Here is a 24,048-nt window from a genome sequence, read left to right as displayed (position 1 = left end):
GAAAGATTTACTTTGGCTAAGAAAGTCACTTTTGAATAGATTATTGAGATAGAGAAGATGAAGGTTGAAGAGAAACTTATACTTAGGTACTAACATTTATAGGGTCTGTTGTAATATAGAGATTCTTACAGCAAATGTAGATAAGAGGATAAATGAGTTACAAGAAAAGATTGCTAATATTGCAAATTCTTTTGATGGACTAACTTCACTTACAACATCCATTGATGGACAAATTTTGACTTTGGAGAACCAAATTTCTTCTTTTGAAAAGGAAAGAGACAAGATTATTCAGAGAGCAAGAAGTCTCAGAGGTTTGGTGACTCCAAGATTGGATTCACTTGGTGTACATAAGAAGGAATGCATGGATATGCTTGCAAAGCCCACACCGGACCCACACCGGAAGAAGTCATTGAGAAAGAAACACTTGCACATTTACTGAGTGGATGTGTATCCATATTTGAAACATTCAAAACTGATTGGGATACTTATATACAACTACTAGAGAAAGCTTATCCGAAAATCTTGAAATTGGTCAAGCTCTAGTAAAGTAATCTGTAATGATTCTTTGAATTATTTCACTGGTCTTTGGCATTGATGCCAAAGGGGGAGGATATGTATGTGGAAAATATGTATATAATCCTAGGGGGAGGATATCAAACAAAGAGTATATTGCAAACATAGTCAATTATCTCAGGGGGAGCATGTTTCAGTTGAACTGACAGGGAATCCATTTTTCACATGAGTGTTGCCATCAATGCTAAAGGGGGAGATTGTTGGCAATTGACACTCATTGGATTCATATGTTGTCATTGATGGTAACAAGATTCTATAGAAGACATATATCGATAGATATCGGTATTGGAGGCATACACTGGCAGATACTAGCATTGGAGTAATTAGGGTCATCCTCGACACCGACACCGACACCGACATCTATTTGGGATCCAAAAATTTTTATTTGTAAAAACATTTTATAATTATTGCATAGCATCTACATTGAATATCTTTTGTAATGTATTGTAAGCCGACATAAGGCATATTGTTTGTAAAGGGTATATAAGTCAGTCTGTTAGGTCATTTTGATATTTGACAAGGTAGTATAATAAAGTGATGCAAGGGATATGTATGTAGGTCATTTGTATGCAAAAGTAATCATGCAATTATCAATAGATGGTTTGTAAATCATTCTTGGAGGAAAGGAGATACCGGTAAAAGGGTTTAGGGTTTATGAACCGGTATAGAGTAGAGCTATAACGAGAACTCTTTTTGGCATTGCAAATGCATTTTGTGAGTTCACCATTACTGTTTTATCTTAGCAAAAGCTTGTAGCTAGTGAGACTCTTTTGTGTTGAGTAGTGTGCTCTAGACAGTGTGCCTTCCTGCATGTGTAGGCCCCCATGCTATGCAATATCTTTTCATATGGCCAGTGAATTGATATTGTGGGTCACAAATCCCACCATGGTTTTTCCTCTTTGAGGTTTTCCACGTATAAAATTCAGTGTGTTATGGTGTTCATATCGGTTTATATGTGTATGTTATAAAAAGTTAAAATCTTGTTTTACTGATAGATCACTGATTCACCCCCCCTCTCAGTGTTCATGGATTCATTGTATTCTAACAATAGATAAGAGTTGTAACCAACAGAGAGAAGTTAAATAGATATTACAAAACTCATTTGTAACAAGGTGCATTCCTTGTGATAAGTTTTTTTTTCATTGTATATCACTGAATTGGTGCGCGGTGTAGGGGTTTGTTCTCCTTTGGGTTGGTGCTCCTTTGGGTTGGTGCCCTAAATCTTTGTGATATTGTGTTTCATTGTGAGGTTGGATTGGAGTTATAGATTCAAACAATATTTCTCACTCAGGTTTTTCCCACATTGGGTTTTCCTCGTATATATGGTGTTGTGAGATGCATTCTTTGTGTTTGTTTGATTACTAGTGTTTCTTTACTTTATCAATTGCACACACATAGTTGGAAATTGTTTGAAATCACTGATTCCCCCCTTCTCAGTGACATATTGTGTTCTACAAAATAGACAATCTTACAATTCATATCTTCTTAATAAGATTCCTACCTAATTCTATAAAATGGTATATTCCAAAATTTGTCTTATGGAAATGAAAGAGTAATGTATAACATGATTCACAATATCATAAGATAGATTTTGGAAAAAAACCACATAGTAGAATTTAGCTAGTCAATCTTATCATAGAATGCTATTAAGAATATCAAAAAAGGCAACATTGCACAGTTTTGCTACTCATAATAATATAAAGGCTTAACTACTTATTCAAGGAGCTTACAGAATGAAATTGGATCACCTTATGTAATTTATCATTGTTACAAGGTGTTTCAGAGAACTTCGATCACTTATACAGATATTTGAAATGGATACATTGAAGTTTGTCAGAGTTGGATAAGTTTGTAATAAGTTGTCAAAAGTTGTCATTAGGGCAAAATGATGTCAAAATGAGTAATGTAATGGGGTTCAATGGGTAAATTAGGTTTTAAATGATACTTTTAAGTTTCATAAGGTCTTGTGTGACCACATTAATGTAATGAAATGATTAGATGATTTTTGGTGTGAAAGAGTTTCAAAAGTTGTCAAATGACAATAAAAAGTGTCATATTGACAACATTCAAGTTGTAAATGCCACAAAAGATGGTTAAAGGGTAGTTAAGTGGTTTGGATTGAGTTTCCTTGGAGGGAGATACATTTCAAAATTGGTTTACATACCAAAATAAGGAGATATATAGATTGGAATTTAAAGGCAATTGGTTATTAATGGAAGATCACGATTTCCCTAAACTTTTTGGTTAAAATCTGCACTTTATTGGTCTGAAACTCTTCTTCTTTGATTCATTTTTTATTGATAATGGATTTGGAAATGTAGAGGAGTATTTTTACTATCATTTGATGTTGTTATTGAAGGTTTTACATTCAAATTTGATCAATTTATTTTGACTGTCCTATACATTGTTGTAACTGATGGTTTAAGGGGGGTTTTGAGAGTCATTTTGTGAATCTGACCCATTCTGCTTTTTGTAATAATTACGGCTAGTGGAATGGGTTTGAGACATTTTAAAATAAGTGGTTCTAACTTTGAGAATGCAGGAGAGATCATAAATGCATAAGGAGGATACCTTAGGGGTGATGAGTCACAAGTTGACAAGGTGCATAACCGGTGCCATGTATAGGTCTAAGTGTTTTTATTGAATGAGGGAAGAATTTTATTATGCATTTTGTCTACACAGGTCATGTGAATGGTGTCAGATCCTTTGGCTGGGTCTAGAAGTGATTGGAAGTGAGGGATTGGGAAAGCTTTAAGTTTGGGTTCCTAAAAGTGAGGGTTTTGTATTTGAATGGGTAAATGGGCATGGAACCTTAAAAAAACTTGAAAATATATTGATTCACAACCTAAAATAAGACTCTTTTGAGGTTTGGTAGTGTGGAGTGAAGTATTTGATAGGGTTGCTTTGTAAAAGTGGCCTAATTGGCCTACTTTCATGCGTAGCAGGGTATCGATTCAGACAATTGGTTCAAAACAAAAATATTTGGTATTGAGATATGTTATAGAGAATTGAAATGGGTATTTGAAAATGTAAATATAATTCTAAGTGTTTTGGAAAAAAATTGAGTTAATGTGCAATTACCCGATTTGGAGGACTAGTAGGAGTGAAGCCTAATTGAAGCAAATTGAGTCTTGGAGTAGAAACCTTATGAAAGGTGAGTGTATAACCTTGAGTTAGGTTGGTGGGGTTGTGTTAAGGCCATTTAATTTGTTGAGATGTCCTTAGGAAGAGAAAACCTTGTTTGAATCCATTAGGTAAGGCTTAATGAAGGTAGAGTGAATCAAGAAACCTTGAGTTTTGAAGAAACCATGAAGTGTTTCCAAGTGATTGTGGAAGGGCCCATGATGCCTTTACATCAATGATCTTCTTCAAGATTTTATACTTACTCTGAGGCACTAGGCTTTGATACCAATTGTTGGGATCCAAGAACATTGAGAGGGGGAGGTGAATCACTATTCTACCAGAATGATTGATTTTTTCTTAATTAATACAAAAAATCACCAACCGGTAAAAATAAGAGTAGATAACAATAAGTAATAATGCAACCATATGGATGGACACCATAAAACCACATATTTATACATGGAAAACCTCAATGATGAAAAACCACGGTGGGATTAGAGACCCACAATATCTATCCACTGATTAGATGAATAAATATTACAATAAGGGGCCTAAACATGCAGGAAGGCCAACAACCTAGAGAAAACTTCTCAAAAAAGGAGCCTCACTGACTATAGAAAACATCAAACTACAATCTGGAATGAAGATTGAACTACTGGAATAGCATCTCCTATGCCTGAGTATAGTTTCCGTTTAAGCTCAATACTAGAGATCTTAAACCTCTTACACAAACCTAATTTGATCACCTATGATCAACTAGAACTTCAACATATGATTACAACTTTATTTGCACATAGATACTTGCATTACCATCCATCCATGATCTACAAAGAGATCTTACATCATATTTATACCAACTTGAGACCTAAACAATTAGGTCAGCCACCTAAAAGATAATATAATAAATCCATTACATAAACCCACAAACCAATGATAATCCAAGTTGGCCTAAGACCGAAACAACATTAACCAGACAATAAATCCAATCGGTAATGCATTGGGAGCATCCACCAACATGTTACATAAACTGGTCCATAACCTAGTAGAGTAAGACTGGACGTAAAATATGTCACCATAAGACAAATGAAATACCACCAATCAAGTGGAGCACAAACACGATAACCATCAACATCCTAAAAACCTTCTAGAAGCTGCACCAACAACATTTATCGAATCCATCAAAAGATCTTCAATAAAACTCTCCTAGTAGAACCCTTACCGGTAACCAAAAGGCTTACTAGAACATATGATAGCTTACAAATCACCAAATCCCAAACCAACTGAATATGACACACATTTGAATATAATGAATGATCAAACCAAACCAATTAAACCAATCAGAATATACTAGAGACAAATATCCTGATCATCATCAAAGTCCAACCACTCTACCAGAACCCGGTAGAGAACTAAACAAGCTAGTTTTGACATCAATGACAAATATCAATGCAACACATAATCAATTCCTTCAAATTTCCATCATTCAGATCATATCAATTGTGAAAATGGCATCTCCATATCCTTGAGTATAGTTCTGGTTAAGCACATAGTCTTCTCTACAACGCTTCTCTTCCCCACAATTTCAAAAGATAAAATCACTTGTTTGCACTTCCATCTTGATCATTCACTCGCATATAGAATGTAGACACTTGTAGACATACATCTTACATGATTATTACATATATTTATACAAACCCTTCAACTTCTATTTCAAGGTCAACCGAACCCTCAATACAAATTACAAAATAATATCCTCACACACTACAACAATACATGCAGACCAAAACAATGTCGGCTAAGACATAGTCTACACCCAAATCAATACCGCAAATAAGAAACTCCTCCAACAATTACGTCTCAATCATCCACAACATGATACAATCATCAAGAACATCACATAACATGATGAATGTCACTAGACAAGGAAAATAATCAATGTGAATGCCTAATATGCATAGAACATGATTAAAAGACATTCACAAGAAACATGAATTACATCACAACAACCATAACAACCCGGATTACCAAAATCATCATCATTTCTCTACTGAAGCTTAATAACATCAACATAACTGATTGTCAACCTAAAAGATTCACTTGTGGATATCCAGATCATGAACCAAGCTAACTAAGGACACACATCAACATCCAAAACATATTCTTCACATCTGCAACCAAAGATATAGCAATCCCGAGGCAATACGGAGCACAAACCAAAATACCACATAAGATGAAAAACTCAATATCGGATCTCATAACGCGATCAAATCATCATGTGGACCTTTGCAAATGGGAATGATCCATCTACAGACAACATACCAAAAAAAATTTAAACTACATTAGCTCATCTGTAATACACAGGCTAAACCAACTCATCCAATCAAACTGCAACACCAAAATACACAAAAACTTTCCAACAATCTCCTCATCAACAATCTCCACATATGTTGACATCAATGACAACATATCAGCCAACATCCAATAATCTCCCCATTTGGCATTGATGGCAACATATAAATGTGAAAAACAATCAATGCAAAGAAAGAAATCAACTCATAGAAATCTCCCTCAAAATCATAGGGATCAGCTCCAAACAACTCAAAATACTTCAGGGTTTTTCACATGCTTCTCTCCCCCTTTGACATCAATGTCAAAGATTCAAGAATCAACCTTCTCTCCCCATAAATCTGAACATCTGAACCAGCAACACTGACATTGACTACTCCCCCTAAGTAGCAGCTACACTCATCAATCTAGAGCATAAAAACATCTCTATGAAGTTCACCGGACTAATGCAAATTCATGCACCTTAGTTCTCATCAAGAGGGGAAATTACCCCTATCTTCTCTCTAAAATACTCAAAATTATCTTTTGTAAATATATTTGCAATCTATTCCTATGTAGATACATACTCTAGTCTAACTTATTTCTCATTCACCTTTTCTCTCAAGAAATGAAACTTGATTGAAATATGTTTTATCTTGGAATGCAACACCAGATTCTTTGAAATATTGATAACAATTGAATTCTCACAGTATATAGAAATAGGCTCATCATAAATAACTCATGTATCCTTCAACATCTGCTTCATCCAAATTACCTGAGTACAATTGCTAGCAGCAGTAATGTATTCAACTTCTGCAGTAGATACAGAAATAGCATTCTCCTTCTTACTTGCCCAAGAAACCAACTTCTTTCCGAAAAAGATTGCACCACCACTAGTGCTCTTCTGGTCATCAACATCACCTACCCAATCAACATTTGTAAAAGAACTCAAAGTATAGTCATCATTCTTATAATACCACCAACCAAAATCAACTATTCCTTTCAAATATTTGAGTATCCTTTTTAAGGCAATAACATGAGATTTCTTAGGATCAACTTTAAACCTAGCAACATGACACACAACATTCATTATATCAAGTCTAGTCTGATTAGCTTTCAAAGAGTCATCATCCTTTGTTATCTTATATCCAGTCACCATAGGTGTACCAACAAGTTTAGAATCCTCAAAACCAAATTTCTTCAACAATTCCTTCACATACTTAGACTAAGATATGAAAATACATTTGTCTAATTGAGTAATTTACAATCCCAGAAAGAATTTCATTTCACCAATCATAGACATCTCAAATTCATTTTGCATCTCTTCAGCAAATTTCTTACATAGACAATCATTTCCTCCAAAGATAATGTCATCAACAAAAAATTCAATAATTAAGATATTATTCTGATCAATTTTGAGATAAATATTACTGTCAGTAGTACCTTTATTGTTTCCAAGATTCATCAGATACTTATCCAATCTGGCATATCAGGCTCTAGGGGCTTGTTTCAATCCATACAATGCTTTCTTCAACCAACAAACCATGCTCTTTCATCTATCAGTTGAAATCCATTTGGTTTCTCAATGTAGACTTCTTCCAATTCTCCATTAAGAAAGGTTGATTTGACATTCACTTAGTAAACCTTGAAATCTTTGTGAGCAACATAGGCAAGAACTAATCTAATAGCTTCAATTCTAGCCACCAGAGCACAAGTCTCCTCATAATCAAGTCCTTCCATCTGTGAATAACCTTTACAAACAAGTTTATCTTTATTTCGGACAACTTCACCCTGTTCATTCAACTTATTCCAAAATACCCATTTAGTTCCAATTACATTTTTATCTTAGGTCTAGGAACAAGAATCCATGTATTATTTTTCTCAATCTGATTCAATTCTTCTTCCATAGCTTTAATCCAATTTTCATCTTTGCAAGCTTCATCAACATTCTTAGGCTCAATCTTAGAAATCAAACAAATTTATTCAACAAGTCTTCTTCTAGTCATTACACCTTTATTCTTATCACCAATAATGTGATTTTCTGAATGATTCAACCTTACATACTTGGGAGTTTTAGGATTTTCTTGAATTCCAGGTTCTTGAACTCTTTATTATACATTAACATCTACAATTTCTTGATTCTCCATCTTTTCTAGATCAACCTAAACTTGATTTTGTTGGCATTATGTGAACGAGTATGAGGACATAATGATATTGTATGATGTCATTGATGTTAATATGCTAAAGAGGAGAGAACCGGTATAACACTGTGAACTGACATTTATGCCAAAGTGAAGCAGTGTGTTTGTTCAAGATGAATCAGCATATTGTTATGGGAATCGACACATGGAAGCTTTGTATGACTACCAGTTGGTAGTCTCAACTTCAGGGTTTCCGGTTGAAGTGCTTCAAGCCTGTGTGGCTCAACTAGTGACTTTTTTTGATGAGTTAGCATTGTAACGAAGAACAGATTGTGCTTCCACGTCAGCCTTATGTGTATGAAGGATCTTGCATGAAGGAGATTGTTCCCATCTACCTTGAGAATGTGCGAAGCCTATAAATGGTGATAACGCATGATGGGTTATCAGCTGCCATGAAATTGGTGGAAAATGAATGATGGACAATGTCTTGAGATTGGATCAAGACTATTGCATCTAGTGCAGTGTGCTCAATGGTCAGGATTGAACCGTTTGAATTCCTTAACCTAACAGGTTTAGGGTTTAGGGTTTATGCTACTGATCTATCTATTTTCCTATAAGGTCGAAGTTGTGTGTGAGTATCCAAGTGAGGAGATATGTGATTCTTGCTAGACCAAAAGAGTGAAGTGATACCTGCAAAGTGTAAGTGCAAAAGGTGAAGAGGAGCTAAAGTGGATCTACATTGGCATTGAGTGTTGTTACTAGATCATTGTAATACGTATTGATCTCTAACCACTTCAACATTTAGGAAATCCCTTAATAGGGTAGCTTTAACTGACTTGTTGTAAATCCTTTAATAGGGTGACTCAAAACCATTAAGTTCTTGAAATCCTCTAACAAGGTAACCTTTAACAGGGTTTAACTCTTAATCGGGTATTCTACCCATCCCTTAACCGAGTGATTCTTAATAGGATTAGTTCCTAACAGAACCTATTGTATCAATCTTTAACCGGACAAGGATCCTAACAAAGCAGACTTCTAAAGAGTTCAAAATAGCTTGTGGGTATTCATCCCCACCGTGGTTTTTCCCTAGTTGGGTTTCCATGAGAAAAATATGTGTGTGATATGTGATGTCCTTTTCATGTGATGATGTGTTGTTTTCTGTCAAGTGGTGAATCATGTTGATCTAGTTGTTTACATATATGTATTTAATGATAGTTTACCTATTCATGCACTAGGATGAAATGGAAATGAAGTATTAGATTGTGAGAAGATAAGTGTGAATTGGTTTATGCTTGTCTCAGTTATTCTGGGTTTTGTCGGTTGTACTCTATTTAAATACCGGTGTTACTATTTGTCTATCAATGCATAGTGTTTGCTAACAAACCGGTTTAAGATTGTGTTTTTGCCTGTACTAATTCACCCCCCCTCTTAGTATTGGTTTGGTACTATCTGTTCATCATTAAGTTATCAATTGGTATCAGAGCATCCTCCAGGTCCTCTGTGTTATAAGCTTAACCTCTTGAAGTAAAGATCCCAGTCGAATAATGAAGAGGGAAGGTCCAAAGTTTAATATAGAAAACTTTAGTATATTGAAAGACAGAATGAAGATATACATCAGAAGCATGGGTGCTCAATGCTAGAGCTATGTTGAGAATGCCTATGTTTCCCCTACCAGTACTGTCACTGATGACCAAAAGAGAGAAATGCAGGAGAATGGGCAAGTCATGGAAGCCCTAATTAGTAGTTTATCTGACATTGAGTTTATTGATGTCCAAGATAAGGTAAATCCCAAAGAGGTATGGGATACTCTTGAAAATATCTATGGCGGTGATGAGCATGTAGAAAAAGCTAAGGAAGAAAGCCTTAGAGGGAAGTTTGAAGACATGTGGATGGTTGAAGGTGAGACCATTCAATAGTATGGAATAAGATTCAAAACCGTTGTTGGAGATATCAAGAGTGTAGGTGGTAAAAAAAAAGATTCCACTATGGTAAGAAAAGTCCCGAGATCCTTATTACCGGTCTATGCAATAAGGGTTGCTACTATTCAGGATCTGAGATCAATAGACAAGACTAAGGTATCCCTAGACTCCATCACTGCAAAGTTGATAACCTATGAGCTAAATTGTTTTGATGGCAGTGTTCAAAATACTGAATCAGCATTTAAAGCTTCTACTATACCATCTAGAAAAGGAAAAGAAGCTAGCACTAGTGGTGAGCCAATACAGAGTAGAGAAATGGATGATGAGGAGATTCTGATGGCATTTGAATCTCTTCTTGCAAGGAAACTTCCTAAAGGAACTGACAAATACAGAGGTAAGCTCCCTTTGAAATTCTTTTCTTGCAACTGGATAGGACATATTGCTGTAAATTGTCCTAATGGTGACAACAAGGACAAACTAGAAAGGTTCAAGAAATTCAAAGGAGGAAACCAGAGAAACTATTTTGTGGTAGTTGATGAAGGTGTCACAGATGAGGAATCAGAAGATGAAGAAAATTAAGATATTGTGTTTGTTGCTATCAAGGAAGATGTGTCAGACAAGAAGGCTCTTGTCTCTCAGTTTCATAATTCCAATGAGTGGATCATTGACAGTGGATGTTCCCACCATATGAATGGTGACCGGAGCAAGTTTCTATCCTTGGAAGAGTATGATGGTGGTGTGGTTCACTTTGGAAATGATGCACCATGCATGGTCAAAGGCAGAGGGTCCATCTCTCTGAATGGAAAGAGTAGTGTTGACAATGTGTATTGGGTTGATGGTCTCAAACACAACCTTCTAAGTGTTGCCCAACTAAATGACAGTGGTCTCACTCTGGAATTCAAGAATGGAGTGTATAGAATCAAAGGAAAGAATGGTGAATTGCTAGCCACCGGCATGTAGACCAAAGGTAACCTATTTCAGTTGAATGCAAATATAAGTACATGTCTTATGGCTAAATTTGATGATAGATGGATATGGCATAGGAGACTCTACCATGTAAACTTTGATAACATTGTGAAGGCTACTAAGATCAAGGCAGTGAGAGGGTTGTCAGTGCTAAGCAAACCAGATAATACCTTGTGCAGAGAGTGTCAATTCGGGAAAATGTCTTCCTCAACCTTCAAAGGTAAATCTTTCACTGCTGAGAATTTGCTTGATCTTGTGCATACTAATTTGTGTGGTGCTATGAAAACTAGGAGTGTGAAGGGTGATAGGTACTTCATGATTCTCACTGATGACTGCTCAAGAATTATGTGGGTCACATTCTTGAAAGATAAGTCTGAAGCTTTTGTTAAGTTCAAAGCTTTCAGAGCTTTAGTAGAAAAGGAAAGCAATAAAAGAATCAAGTGCCTGACAACTGATCAAGGAGGGGAATTCACTTCCGGTGAATTCAACAAGTACTGTGAAGAACATGGCATCAAGAGACAATTGCCTGCCCCCCAGACTCCACAATAGAATGGTCTAGCAAAGAGGAATAATCAAACTATGGTTGAAGCAGCTAGAACTATGTTGATTCAAGGAAAGGTAGCCCACACCTTTTGGAGAGAAGCGGTGAGCACCGTAGTCTACACAATGAACTGGGTACTCATCAAGAAAGGTAAGGATAAAACTCCTTATGTGTATTGGACTGGTAGGACACCTATGGTTAGCTACTTTAGAGTGTTTAGTAGCAAATGCTACATCAAGAGGAGCGAACACCAGACCAAATTTGATGTGAAATGTGATGAGGGAATATTCCTAGGGTATTCCACCAAGAGCAAAGCTCTCAAGTGTTTCAATATTAGGACTAAGAGAATTATGGAAAGCACCAATGTAAGAGTTGATGAAACCTTTGAGAAAACTAAGGAAACTGACAATGAGCAAGTGGTAAATGAACCAGTTGTCAGTCAACCAAGTACCAGTAACAGTGTTCCTACACTAGTAGATGTAGATGCTGATACTGATGGAGATGAGGATGAAGAAGAACAACAATAGGAATATATCAAGACCATTCCTTGGTATGTCGAGCTGAATCATGATTGTAAGAAGATCATAGGAGATAAGGATGCAGGAATCCTTACAAGAAGAAAGGTTAGAGAAAACTCAAGTATGATCTATGAATTTGAGCCGAAATCATTCAAAGAGGCACATAAAGATGAAGACTGGATCAAGGCAATGGAAGAGGAACTTGACCAGATAGAGAAAAATGCTACATGGTCTTTGGTACCCAGACCGGAGCATAAAAATGTCATTGGTACCAAATGGGTCTTCAGAAATAAGTTGAATGAGGATGGCACAGTGATTAGAAACAAAGCCAGAATGGTGTGCAAAGGATATTCCCAAGAAGAAGGGGAAGACTATGGAGAAACCTTTGCTCCTGTAGCTAGATTGGAAGGAGTTTGCATGCTTCTTGCATATGCAGCTTTTAAAGGATTCAAAGTATATCAAATGGATGTAAAATCTGCATTCCTAAATGGTGTACTTGAAGAGGAAGTGTATATAGAGCAACCAAATGGGTTTGCCCTATTTGAAGATAGTGACATGGTGTGTAGGCTACACAAATCCTTATATGGTCTAAAGTAGGCACCTAGAGCATGGTATGAATGCTTGCACTCCCATCTTGTGAAGATTGGATTTGAGAGAACAAGTGAAGATAGCAATATTTACTTGAAGTCTGAAGGAGATCAGATTTTGATCTGTGAGGTATTTGTTGATGACATTATCTTTGGTGGAGATGACAAGATGAGTCATGAGTTTGCAGATGAGATGAAGAAAGAGTTTGAGATGTCACTCATAGGGGAGATTAAGTTCTTCATTGGACTGCAGATCTAGTAGATGAAAGATGGAATATTTATTACTCAATCCAAGTATGTCAAAGAGGTGTTGAAGACCTTTGGCATGGAAGATAGCAAACCGGTTGGTACACCGATGGTGACTGGTTGTAAATTATCCAAAGAGGATGACTCAGCATTGGTTGATGAGAAGGAATATCGATCAATGATTGGTCAGTTACATTATGCAGTGCATAGCAGACCAAATATTGCACATGTAGTTGGCATTACTGCAAGGTTCCAGAAAAGCCCAAGAGAATCTCACTTGGTTGCAGACAAGCAGATTCTTAGGTATTTGAAGGGAACTATTGATTATGGATTGTGGTATCCATATAGTAAGGACTTCAACTTGAAAGTATTCATACATGTTGATTGGGTAGGTAATATAGATGACCAGAAGAGCACAACCGGTGGTTCATTCTTTCTCGGTGGTAGACTGGTCTCATGGATGAGTAAGAAGCAGAGTTGTATCTCTCAGTCTACAGCAAAAGCAAAGTATGTTGCAACTTTCATGAACTGCACTCAGACAATTTGGATGAAGCATGTATTAAATGGCTTCAAAGTTCTTGTATCTGAACTGGTAAGTATATTTTGTGACAATACTAGTGCAATTAACATCTCCAAGAATCTGGTTTTGCATTCTAGAACCAAACACTTTGAGATTAAGTATCATTTCTTGAGGGAAAAATTTCAGAACAAAGAGATTGCACTAGAACATGTCTCCAGTAAGGAGCAGTTAGCAGACATATTCACCAAGCCTCTCCCAAAGGCTACATTTATGTACTTACGAGGTGAACTAAAGGTATATGCTCCACATCACTCAGGTATTGCATAGTCAAATTTTTCTTCAGGATTGATGTGTTGAAGGATGCTACTCCTCAGGGGGAGCAACATAATGGAACAGGGAAGCTTGTGCCTCCACTTTGGCATTGTTGTCAGAGAGGGAGAAGAAGAGAAGTGGAGAAGATATCTATAGAAATTGGGGAGAAGATGTGAAGTGGAGAGATATCTTTGTATATTGTCATCAATGCCAAAGGGGGAGATTGTTGGCATTATGTGAACCGGTATGAGGACATAATGATATTGAATGTTGTCATTGATGTCAATATGTTGAAGAGAAGAGAACTGGTATATATGAGAACTAATATAACACTATGAACCAGCATTTGTGTCAAAGTGAAGTGGTGTGTTTGTTCAAGATGAACCGACATATGGTTATGGGAACTGGCACATGGAAGCTTTGTATGACTACCAGCTGGTAGTCTCAACTTTAGGGTTTCCAGTTGAAGTACTTCAAGCCTGTGTGGCTCAACTGGTGACTTTGTGTGATGAGTTAGCATTGTAACAAAGAACAGATCATGTTGCCATGTCAACCTTGTGCCCATGAAGGATCTTGCATGAAGGAGATTGTTCCCATCTACCTCAGGAATGTGCAAAGCCTGTAAACGGTGATAACACATGATGGGTTATCAGCCGCAATGAAATCAGTGGAAAATGAATGATGGACAATTTCTTGAGATTGGATCAAGACTATTATATTTAGTGCAGTGTGCTCAATGGTTAGGATTGAACCATTTGAATTCATTAACCTAATAGGTTTAGGGTTTAGGGTTTATGCTACCGGCCTATCTATTTTCCTATAAGGTCGATGTTGTGTTTCTTTCTGAGGTTGTTGGCAAAAGTTGTGTGTGAGTATCCAAGTGAAGAGATACGTGATTCTTGCTAGACCAGAAGAGTGAAGTGATACCTACAGAGTGTAAGTGCAGAAGGTAAAGAGGAGCTAAAGCAGATCTACATTGGCATTGAGTGTTGTTACCAGATCATTGTAATACTTGTTGATCTCTAACCACTTCAACAGTCAGGAAATCCCTTAATAGGGTAGCTTTAACCAGCTTGCTATAAATCCTTTAATAGAGTGACTCAAAACCATTGAGTTCTTGAAATCGTCTAACAAGGTAACCTTTAACGGGGTTTAACTCTTAATCGGGTATTCTAGACATCCCTTAACCAGGTGATCCCTAATAGGATCAGTTCCTAACAGAACCTATTGTATCAGTCTTTAACCGGATAAGGCTCCTAACAGAGTGGACTTCTAAAGAGTTCAAAATAGCTTGTGGGTATTCATCCCCACCATGGTTTTTCCCAGTTGGGTTTCCACGTGAAAAATATGCGTGTCATATGTGATGTCCTTTTCATGTGATAATATGTTGTTTTCTGTCAAGTAGTGAATCATGTTGATCTAGCTGTTTACATATATGTATTTGATGATAGTTTACCTATTCATGCACTAGGATGAAATGGAAATGAAGTATTAGATTGTAAGAAGATAAGTGTCAACCGGTTTATGCTTGTCTCAGTTATTCTGGGTTTTGCCGGTTGTACTCTGTTTAAAGACCAATGTTACTATTTGTCTGTCATTGCATAGTGTCTACTAACAAACTGGTTTAAGATTGTGTTTTTGTCTATACTAATTCACCCCCCCCCTCTCAGTACTGGTTTGGCACTATCCGTTCACCATTGAGTTATCAGATTTAGGGTCTGCATTAGATTTCATTTATTTGAACTAACATCCTGATCATCTGAATCATATCCGCAAGATCTAGTCTATCTTATATTTCCTTCACCAACCTTCACATTAGCACTTTCAACCATCTTTCTCAATATTTTATTATAACATCAACAAGCCTTAATTTTAGTAGAATTACCAAGAAATATTTGTTCATCACATATAGCATCAAAATTTCCAAGATCTTCATCTCTTTTGATATAGCATTTACTACCAAAAATTCTGAAATATCTAATAGTAGGAGCATGACCAAACCATAACCCATAAGGAGTCTTACTAGTATCACCTTTGACATTTACCTAGTTAAGAGTGTATACAATAGTACTCATAGCTTCTCTCCAAAATACATGCAGAACATCTCCTTCAATTGTCATGGTTCTAACAGCTTCTTGAACTATTCTATTCTTCCTCTCCACAACACCATTTTGTTGTGGTGTCCTAGGAGTAGATAACTGTCTCTTAAATCCATTATCTTCATGCTATTCATTAGACTGACTAGAAGTGAATTCTCCACCTCTATCAAATCTTAGACACTTCAGCTTTATTTCAATCTTAGTTTCCACTCTAGCTTTGAAAATCTTGAACTTCTCCAACGCTTCAGACTTCTCCCTTTAGAAAGTAACTCACATGATTCTTGAACAGTCATCAATCTATAGCATGAAATACCTGTCACCCTACAATATTCTCACTCTAGAAGGACCACATAGATCATTATGCACAAAGATCCAACAATCCATTAGAATTATACTATTTTCTCTTATAAGTAACTCTTGTCTGCTTCCTTAATTGACATTCCTTATATACCGGATTAGAAGGCTTTATTAACTTTGGTAGATCTCTTACTACCTAAGTAGAACTTATCTTAACCATGTAATCAAAATTTATATGACACATCCTTTTATGCAATATCATTTTTGGAGCTACTCAAGATCTCACATTTTACATTCTTGAATTGCAAGTTATATCCCTTATCAACCATCTGACCAACACTCAAAGTATTATGCTTTAAACCTTCAACATACAATATATCATCAGTATTATGCTTAGCATCAAGAGAAATAGAACCTCTACCATGGATTACACAAGCTTTGTTATCACCAAATCTTACTATACCACCATCATACCTTTCCAAGATCACAAATTTACTCTTATCGCCAATCATACGATGAGAGAAACCATTGTCAATTACCCATTCATATTTCTCCTCAACTTTAGTAGTTAAAGCTTTCTCTTCATTAGTGTAGCTTGTAGAATCTATAGTTAAAAAATCATCTTCCTTGGTAGCAATGAACACAAATTCATCTGTTGAATTACCCTTATCCGACTCATCATATGTTACACCTTCATCAACAACATAATAACACTTCTTCTGATATTTAGGCTTATATGGCTTAAATGACTTCTTAGGATTTCTATCTCTTTTCAGACACCTTGATGCAAAATGTCCTATTTTATTAAATGACTTCTTAGGATTTCTATCTCTTTTCAGACACCTTGATGCAAAATGTCCTATTTTATTATATGAAAAAAATTCAAGAGGTAACTTCCCTTCATACTTACCGACACCTTTAGGCAATCTTCTGGCAATAAGTGCTTCAATCTCCTCAAGCTCTCTTTCTTCATCTTCCATCTCTTTCATCTTTTTCTCATATCTAGATACTCTTGTAGAATTTTCTCTCAGATCATATCTCTGCTTCTCAGAAATAGTAGATTTGAATGCAAATTCAGTCTCAGGAAGAGGGTCTCTAAACTCACTCAGCTCAAAAGAAGAAAGCTTACCAACCAACATATCTATTGTCAAATTTGTCATAGTCTAGATCTCATCAATAGTAGTAGCTTTATTCTTGTAAGTATGAGGCAAGGATCTCAACACTTTAGCAACAATCTCAGACTCTTCAAGGACTCCATCAGCACATTTGATTCCACCCACAAGCTCATTCACTTAGTAATATTCTCAACTTCGCCCATCTTCAGGTTCTCATACTTTCCTTTCAAGCTCTGCAACTTAGAAACTTTCACATGACTGTCACCTTCATGCAAGGTCTCAACCTTTACCAAAATCTCATGAGCGATTTCAAGATCCATCATATTAGTCATTTCAGAGTCTGACAAGGTACTCAACAATGCTTCCTTGGCTCTAATATCATATTATTCTTTCTTTAGCTCATCTAGAGTACAAGGACCATTCTAAGGGACATTATAGACATTCTTAGTGATCTTACAATACTCTTCTCTAATGCATATCAAATGAACTTGCATTCGACTCTTCTAGAGATTGTAGTTCATTCCATCAAATCTTGAACTATCCTTCATGAAAGCAAAGGTTTCCATCATGGATCTCCTCAAGCGATCAAGCTTCTTTCAGAGGATCTAGATCTAATACCAATTGTTGGCAACAATGCAACAAACTAAGAGGGTGGGGTGAATCAGTTTGCACCAAAGACTACTGCAACTTAAACCACAATTCAGATCTAATGATTAAAAGGTTAAAGCATTAAACACCACCTAATCAATAACACACATAACACCAAGATTTTTGACGTGGAAAACCCAGTTCAGGAAAAAACCATGGTGGGAACCTACCCACAATGAGATAATACTCTGTTAGGAGTAAATGTGAATATTACAATGGGAATGGACATGAATTCAAGCACACTGCCTATACCTCACTGCTCAAAATAAGAAACCCAAAAAGGCTACAACCTTAAGGGAAGGCTCAATGCCTTACAAGAAGTCTCACCGACTTACAAAAACATTCAGACTACAATCCAAATCATATGAACTTTGAAAATAGCATCTCCATATGCTTTAGTACAGTTTCAATTAAGAACATAGTCTACTCTGCAACACTTCTCTTCCCGACACTTCCGAAAGATCAAATCACTTGTTCACACATCCAACTCAATCATTCACTCACATATACAATGTAGACACTTGCAAACATACATTTTACATGATTATTACACATATTTATATAAACCCTTCAACATCTATTTCAAGGTTGACCAAACCCTCAATACAAATTACAAAATAATATCCTCACATGTTACAACAATACATGCAGACCAAAACAATGTTGGCTAAGACATATTCTTGACCCAAATCAATGCTGCAACTAAGAAACACCTCCAACAATTACGCCTCAATTATTCACAACATGCTACAATCATCAAGAACATTGCATAACATCAAGAACATCACTGAACAAGGAAAATATTCAATAACATGCAAAATAATCAATGCGGACCACCAATATGCATAGAACATGATCAAAAGACATTCACAAGCAACGTGAATTGCATCACAACAACCACAACAACTCAGATTACCAGAATCATCATCATTTCTCTATCGGAGCTCAAGAGCATCAACATAACTGATTATCAACTTGAAAGATTCACTTGTAGATATCCAAATCATGAACCAAGATAATTGAGGAAACACATCAACATATAGAACACATTCCACACATCCACAACCAAAGATATAACAATCTGGGAGCAATACGGAGTAGAAACCAGAATACCAAATAACAGAAACAACTGCATAACATCCTCCGTACCGGATCTCATAACTTGATCAAATCATCATGCAAACCTCTGCAAATGGGATTAAACCATCTACAGACAACATACTAGAAACCTTTTAAACCGCATGGGCTCATCTACAATACACATGCTAAACCAACTCATCCAATCAAACTGTAACACTGGAATACACATAAAACTTTCCAACAATCTCCTCATCAACAATCTCCACATATGATGGCATCAATGATAACACATCAATGACAACATATCAACCAATATCCAACAATCTCAATATTCATCATCTTTTATTTCTCTTAATTACATTGACATTGTCTCATGTATGGTCTCCATTCATTCAGTTGAGTAGGTTGATTGTTCCCTTGTAGTTTCTATATTGTAGGGTTATCTAATACATCACACACTTTAGACATTGGGGCCATGGTTGAGGGTATTTCATTCCTCTTTTATCTGATCTTGGCCATTCATGTCATCCCATCTTTAGTTCATTTAGAGATTGTTCATGTATCTTCATAGTTGTTTGAATTTTCTTTAGTTAATTTGGCATCATTTGATTTGTACATGTGGATAGTTAAGTAGTCTTCCATGGCACATGTCATGAGAGTATTCCTCCCATTTCCTTTCATGGAGATGCTTCTATAAGGACCTCCAAAATTTTCTAGATGTTGAGGTCCCATGTTGAGAAAATTTACTTGCAACAGTCAGAAAAGTAACTGTAGTATCTTACCCAAGTAGCTCACTTTGGAGAGCTCCATTTTGAAGCCTGATGAATTTTTATGATAAATTCCTTTGGGAATGTGTTTAGCACTTATCGGTAAGCATATTAACCAATATGCAACTTCCCATGATCAGTTTGGATGCATTTTTGAAGTACTTGATTTGAGGGGTCAACAAAGGTTGAATAAGTGCACATTTCTTGAAAAAGCCTGAGTAGGCTACTTTGGAGGCTTACATTTTGCAATCATTTGGTTTTCATGATGAACCATTTGTTCTCTTGTATTCCCTACAAATTATTTTTCCCTATGCCTCTTCTCAGATTCCTAAGTCTTCATATGACATGTTTACCAAGCCCAATCCATTTGCAATTTGTCTTGTTTTGCAGATTGCATAGTGAAAAGTTTTTCATCATAGCTCACATTGAGCTTTTATATCTTTCTCTCGAATGATCATTTTATCAAACCAACTGGCTCTTGTGATTCCTTGTAGCTATATGAGCTCATATGCCAGGTTCTAGATCCTCATGACATCATTTGCTATTTTTTCAAGATGAATTTGAAACAGGGTTTGAAGAGGGTTCTGATAGGTTTTAGTGCAGAAACATCTAAGTAATCAACTTTGAGGTTGAATATCTTCCACCTTAGGCATCTTCAAGTAGATCCGCTTTGCAACATGGCTCATAATATATCAGTCTATATTCCTATTAGGTGCCATGATCTCATGTGGCCATTTGACTAGTTTTTGAAGATCAATGTTTATGTAGTTTTAGATCAATTTCAAGGCTCAACTGTTTGAGAACAAAACACTTTTAAGCCCGACCCATAAGGGACCATAATTGCTTCATTAAATATTGGTTGTATTTTCAAGGTTGGTATTAAGTTTCTCTTATTTAAATCATTTTCATGATTTAAATAATAATGATGCATATATGGAGAATAAAGGCATAGTTTTTATGTGGGGTATACTTCCCATATTGTAAACACAAAATCATGGCCAAGGCGGGAGGGAGACAAATAAGTCTTTTGTTTCAAAATGTTAATAATGTTTGAAAACATTATTAAGACTATTCATATGTAGGATAGTTCTCATTTAAATAATTCTTATAATGATTTTAAATATCTTCAAAGTGGGCCCCATTTGTTGTCAACATGGTAAAGGAATTCACTTGGCACTCGGTGAAACCAAAAATCAAACCTCACCAAGCCCTGAGTAGAAGCAACATTAGAAAAAGTGAAAATGTGAAATCCATGGTTTGTTGTGCACGGGTAGTATTTTTATATTGGCGAGTAAGAGTAAAATGATAGATTTAAAATAAGGGTTATGTTCATTATTTAAATATTGCACAAGAGGGGCCCACCCCATTTTCAAAAGGGAAAGAAGCTCAGGGCTCAACCAAATATTATTTGAATGTCTACTGAGTCTTGAGTAAAAATTATGAGTCTTTAGTCTTATGGGCCCACTCACATGTATGGAGAAGGTATACTTCTTGGCACTCAACAAAGCCAAAATATGACCCCATCGAGCCCTGAGGAAAAAGTCACATTAGCCAAGGTATTAAAGATAAGAGGCAAATTGTGTCAAGAAGAGCAATTCTTTCTTAGAACTTGGAAAAATAAAAAAGCAAGCTTCCATGAGTGCCAAGTAAAGCATAGGTCAACCTGGTTTTTCTATTTGTTTTTGTAGGGTTTGGAGAGTGATCAGAGACAATGGAAGCCATGACCATAGGAAATGCACAGAATAAATTTGATGAAAGATTTTTTTTTTTTAAATTTCAAGTGAGTATAGGATATGGAAGTATACATAGGATGTGTAAACATATTCAAAGAGTCCCTCAAAGATATGTTAACTCAGGAAAGTGATAGTTGTAGGAGATACAAGTAGATTTAATAAAAATATTTTAGAAATCTTCATGCAAATGCAATTTGCAGATATAAAATCTACACATCACTAATTTGTTCATATCTTCAAAACTACAATCTGGGTTTGGATGATTCTGGGATATATTTTATAAGACATGACCATTAAAAAATTAGTAAAGTGGTAGAAAAACCCAAATCAAATATTGAAAGATACAATCATCAGAAGTTGCAATAATTATTTATCAAGTATTTTGGTTAGAATGCACAACAATATGAACACTTTTATACAAATATGAAATAATTTCATATGAGTCTCAATGGCAAAGTCACTCAAAAGAAAACATATGAATTTCACATAGGTGAAAAATATTTCATAGAGAATGATGATCAATAGAATGAAGTATGATAATGCAGTAATAAATTTTCAATCAAAAGTGAAATATGTCATATCATTAGGGAATGAAAGTATTTTGAAAAAGTAACAATTTATGGAATATGCAGTGAGTAGCAAAAGTGAAAAGGGAATTTTAACTGCAAATGAAAATAAGTGAATTATTTTTCTAGTTCGAGACAGAGTAACTATTTTCAATTAGTGGTGGAAATATTTTCATGGAGTGTTAATTGGATAAAGTGAATGTGTGTTTTCACATGTGGATTATTCTACAAAGAAGGTGAAACGTGATAAGCATTTTCTAGCAAGGCAAATATTTTGATGAAGTAAATGATGTATTTACAGAAGATACAGTTTTAGCTGGAAAATAAAGGAAGCAGATGAATATTTTCTGTTAAGCAATTTGAAAACTGCAGATCAAGTCAGAGGGGAATGTTTTTCTATTGCAGAGAGGGGAAAGATGAAGGACATATGTCATCAACAAATAAGATTTGGGAGAAGACATGTGACAGCCATTAGAAAAATAAGGATCTTCTTCTTCTTTTTTTTATTCTTCTTTTGTTCCCATTCCCAAGGTTCCACTTCTAGTTTTCTGAGCAGGTGTAATTGTTTGTACAGATTAATTCAGAGCTAGTCTTTTCTTTGAAGTTTTAGTTTCAACACTTTGTAATTAAGTTTATGATTATGATAACAAATCAATTTGCATAGTATGAATAGAATGTATATTGTGATGTCTCCTAATTGTATGCATGTTTCTTTTGAACCATAATAATCAAGGATTTGTAGGGTTCTTGTTACACATTTGTTGTAGCAGGTGTTTGGTTGAAGGCTCATGTTTAATGAACATGTTAAATCAGACTTTTAGTTGAATACTGAGGATTGTTGTATTGCTTTCAGGATCAATAAGCATGTCATGAGTATACTCACAAGAGATCTCATCTTGGTATGACACTAATGGTTTGGAAGATCATTGGTTGTGTATTATTGTCATTGCCATAAATGGAAATTTCATGTTGACTCTGCAAATGGATAAGGGACTAGTTAATTGGGTTTTTCTATGCAAATCCTAGGGGGACCAAATCTTAAATCTAATAATCTTTCTTTCCCTGCTCTCTCTTGTTTTATAAGTTATCCTTAATTATTTGTTCTCTCAGATGTGCATAAATGAAATGTAACCAAAATAGTGCCAATTCTGGATAGTGTTTTATGTGCTCTGGATATCCAAGCTAAGAGCTATCTGTTATTTGCAACATTTGTTTAAATTTGTGTTAGATTTATAAATGTTGCAAGAGGTCTATCCGCCTAGGTTTTGCAGAGCTTGAAGTGTAGAAGGGTTGCTTAGTTTATATGAAACCCTTATCAATTGACCAATGAGCTCAAAATTTTGTTGAAGAAAGAAGGCTAATTCTAAGGTAATTCTGAGACATCACTTGGAAACACCAATTAGATGGTGACTCTATTGGGGATAGAACCATAGAATTATTCATTTGGTAAAGAGTCAAGAAATGTTTATAATCTAAAATTTATTTCAGATCTGATATTTTTAGCCTAGAGAAAGTTTTATTTGTAGCTAGTTTGAAGAAGTGTGACTCTACTACTATAAGAAACCAAGAATTAATATGTGCTTCATATGGCTCTGGTTGTTTGACAATTTTCCTCTATCAAGGAGGTGGTGACTCTGAATGAACATAATGGAGATGTTAAGAATGTTCTAGATCTCCAAAATTTCCAGTCAACAAAGAAGATGCACAGCTACTCCAATTTATTTCTAGGTATTTTTAAAGTTTCCATGAAGTAGAAAATCTCCTTATTAAGTGACTTGAGCAGTAAGTTGGGAAAGAATAAATTATTTTTGACATACTTATCAATTATCATTTTCATCCTTTGTATGAAGAAGTATGTATGATTTATAGATCTATTCTCTTGAATGAGTTCTCAAAGTCCTGTTGTAATCCTAGGTCATGTTTTATGTATCATGCAATTTTTAAGACCTCTTGATTGTATGAGAAAAATTTA

Source organism: Cryptomeria japonica, chromosome 9 (assembly GCF_030272615.1).
Source record: "Cryptomeria japonica chromosome 9, Sugi_1.0, whole genome shotgun sequence".
NCBI classification, from domain to species: Eukaryota; Viridiplantae; Streptophyta; class Pinopsida; order Cupressales; family Cupressaceae; genus Cryptomeria; species Cryptomeria japonica.
Note: the sequence above shows the minus strand (reverse complement) of the source record.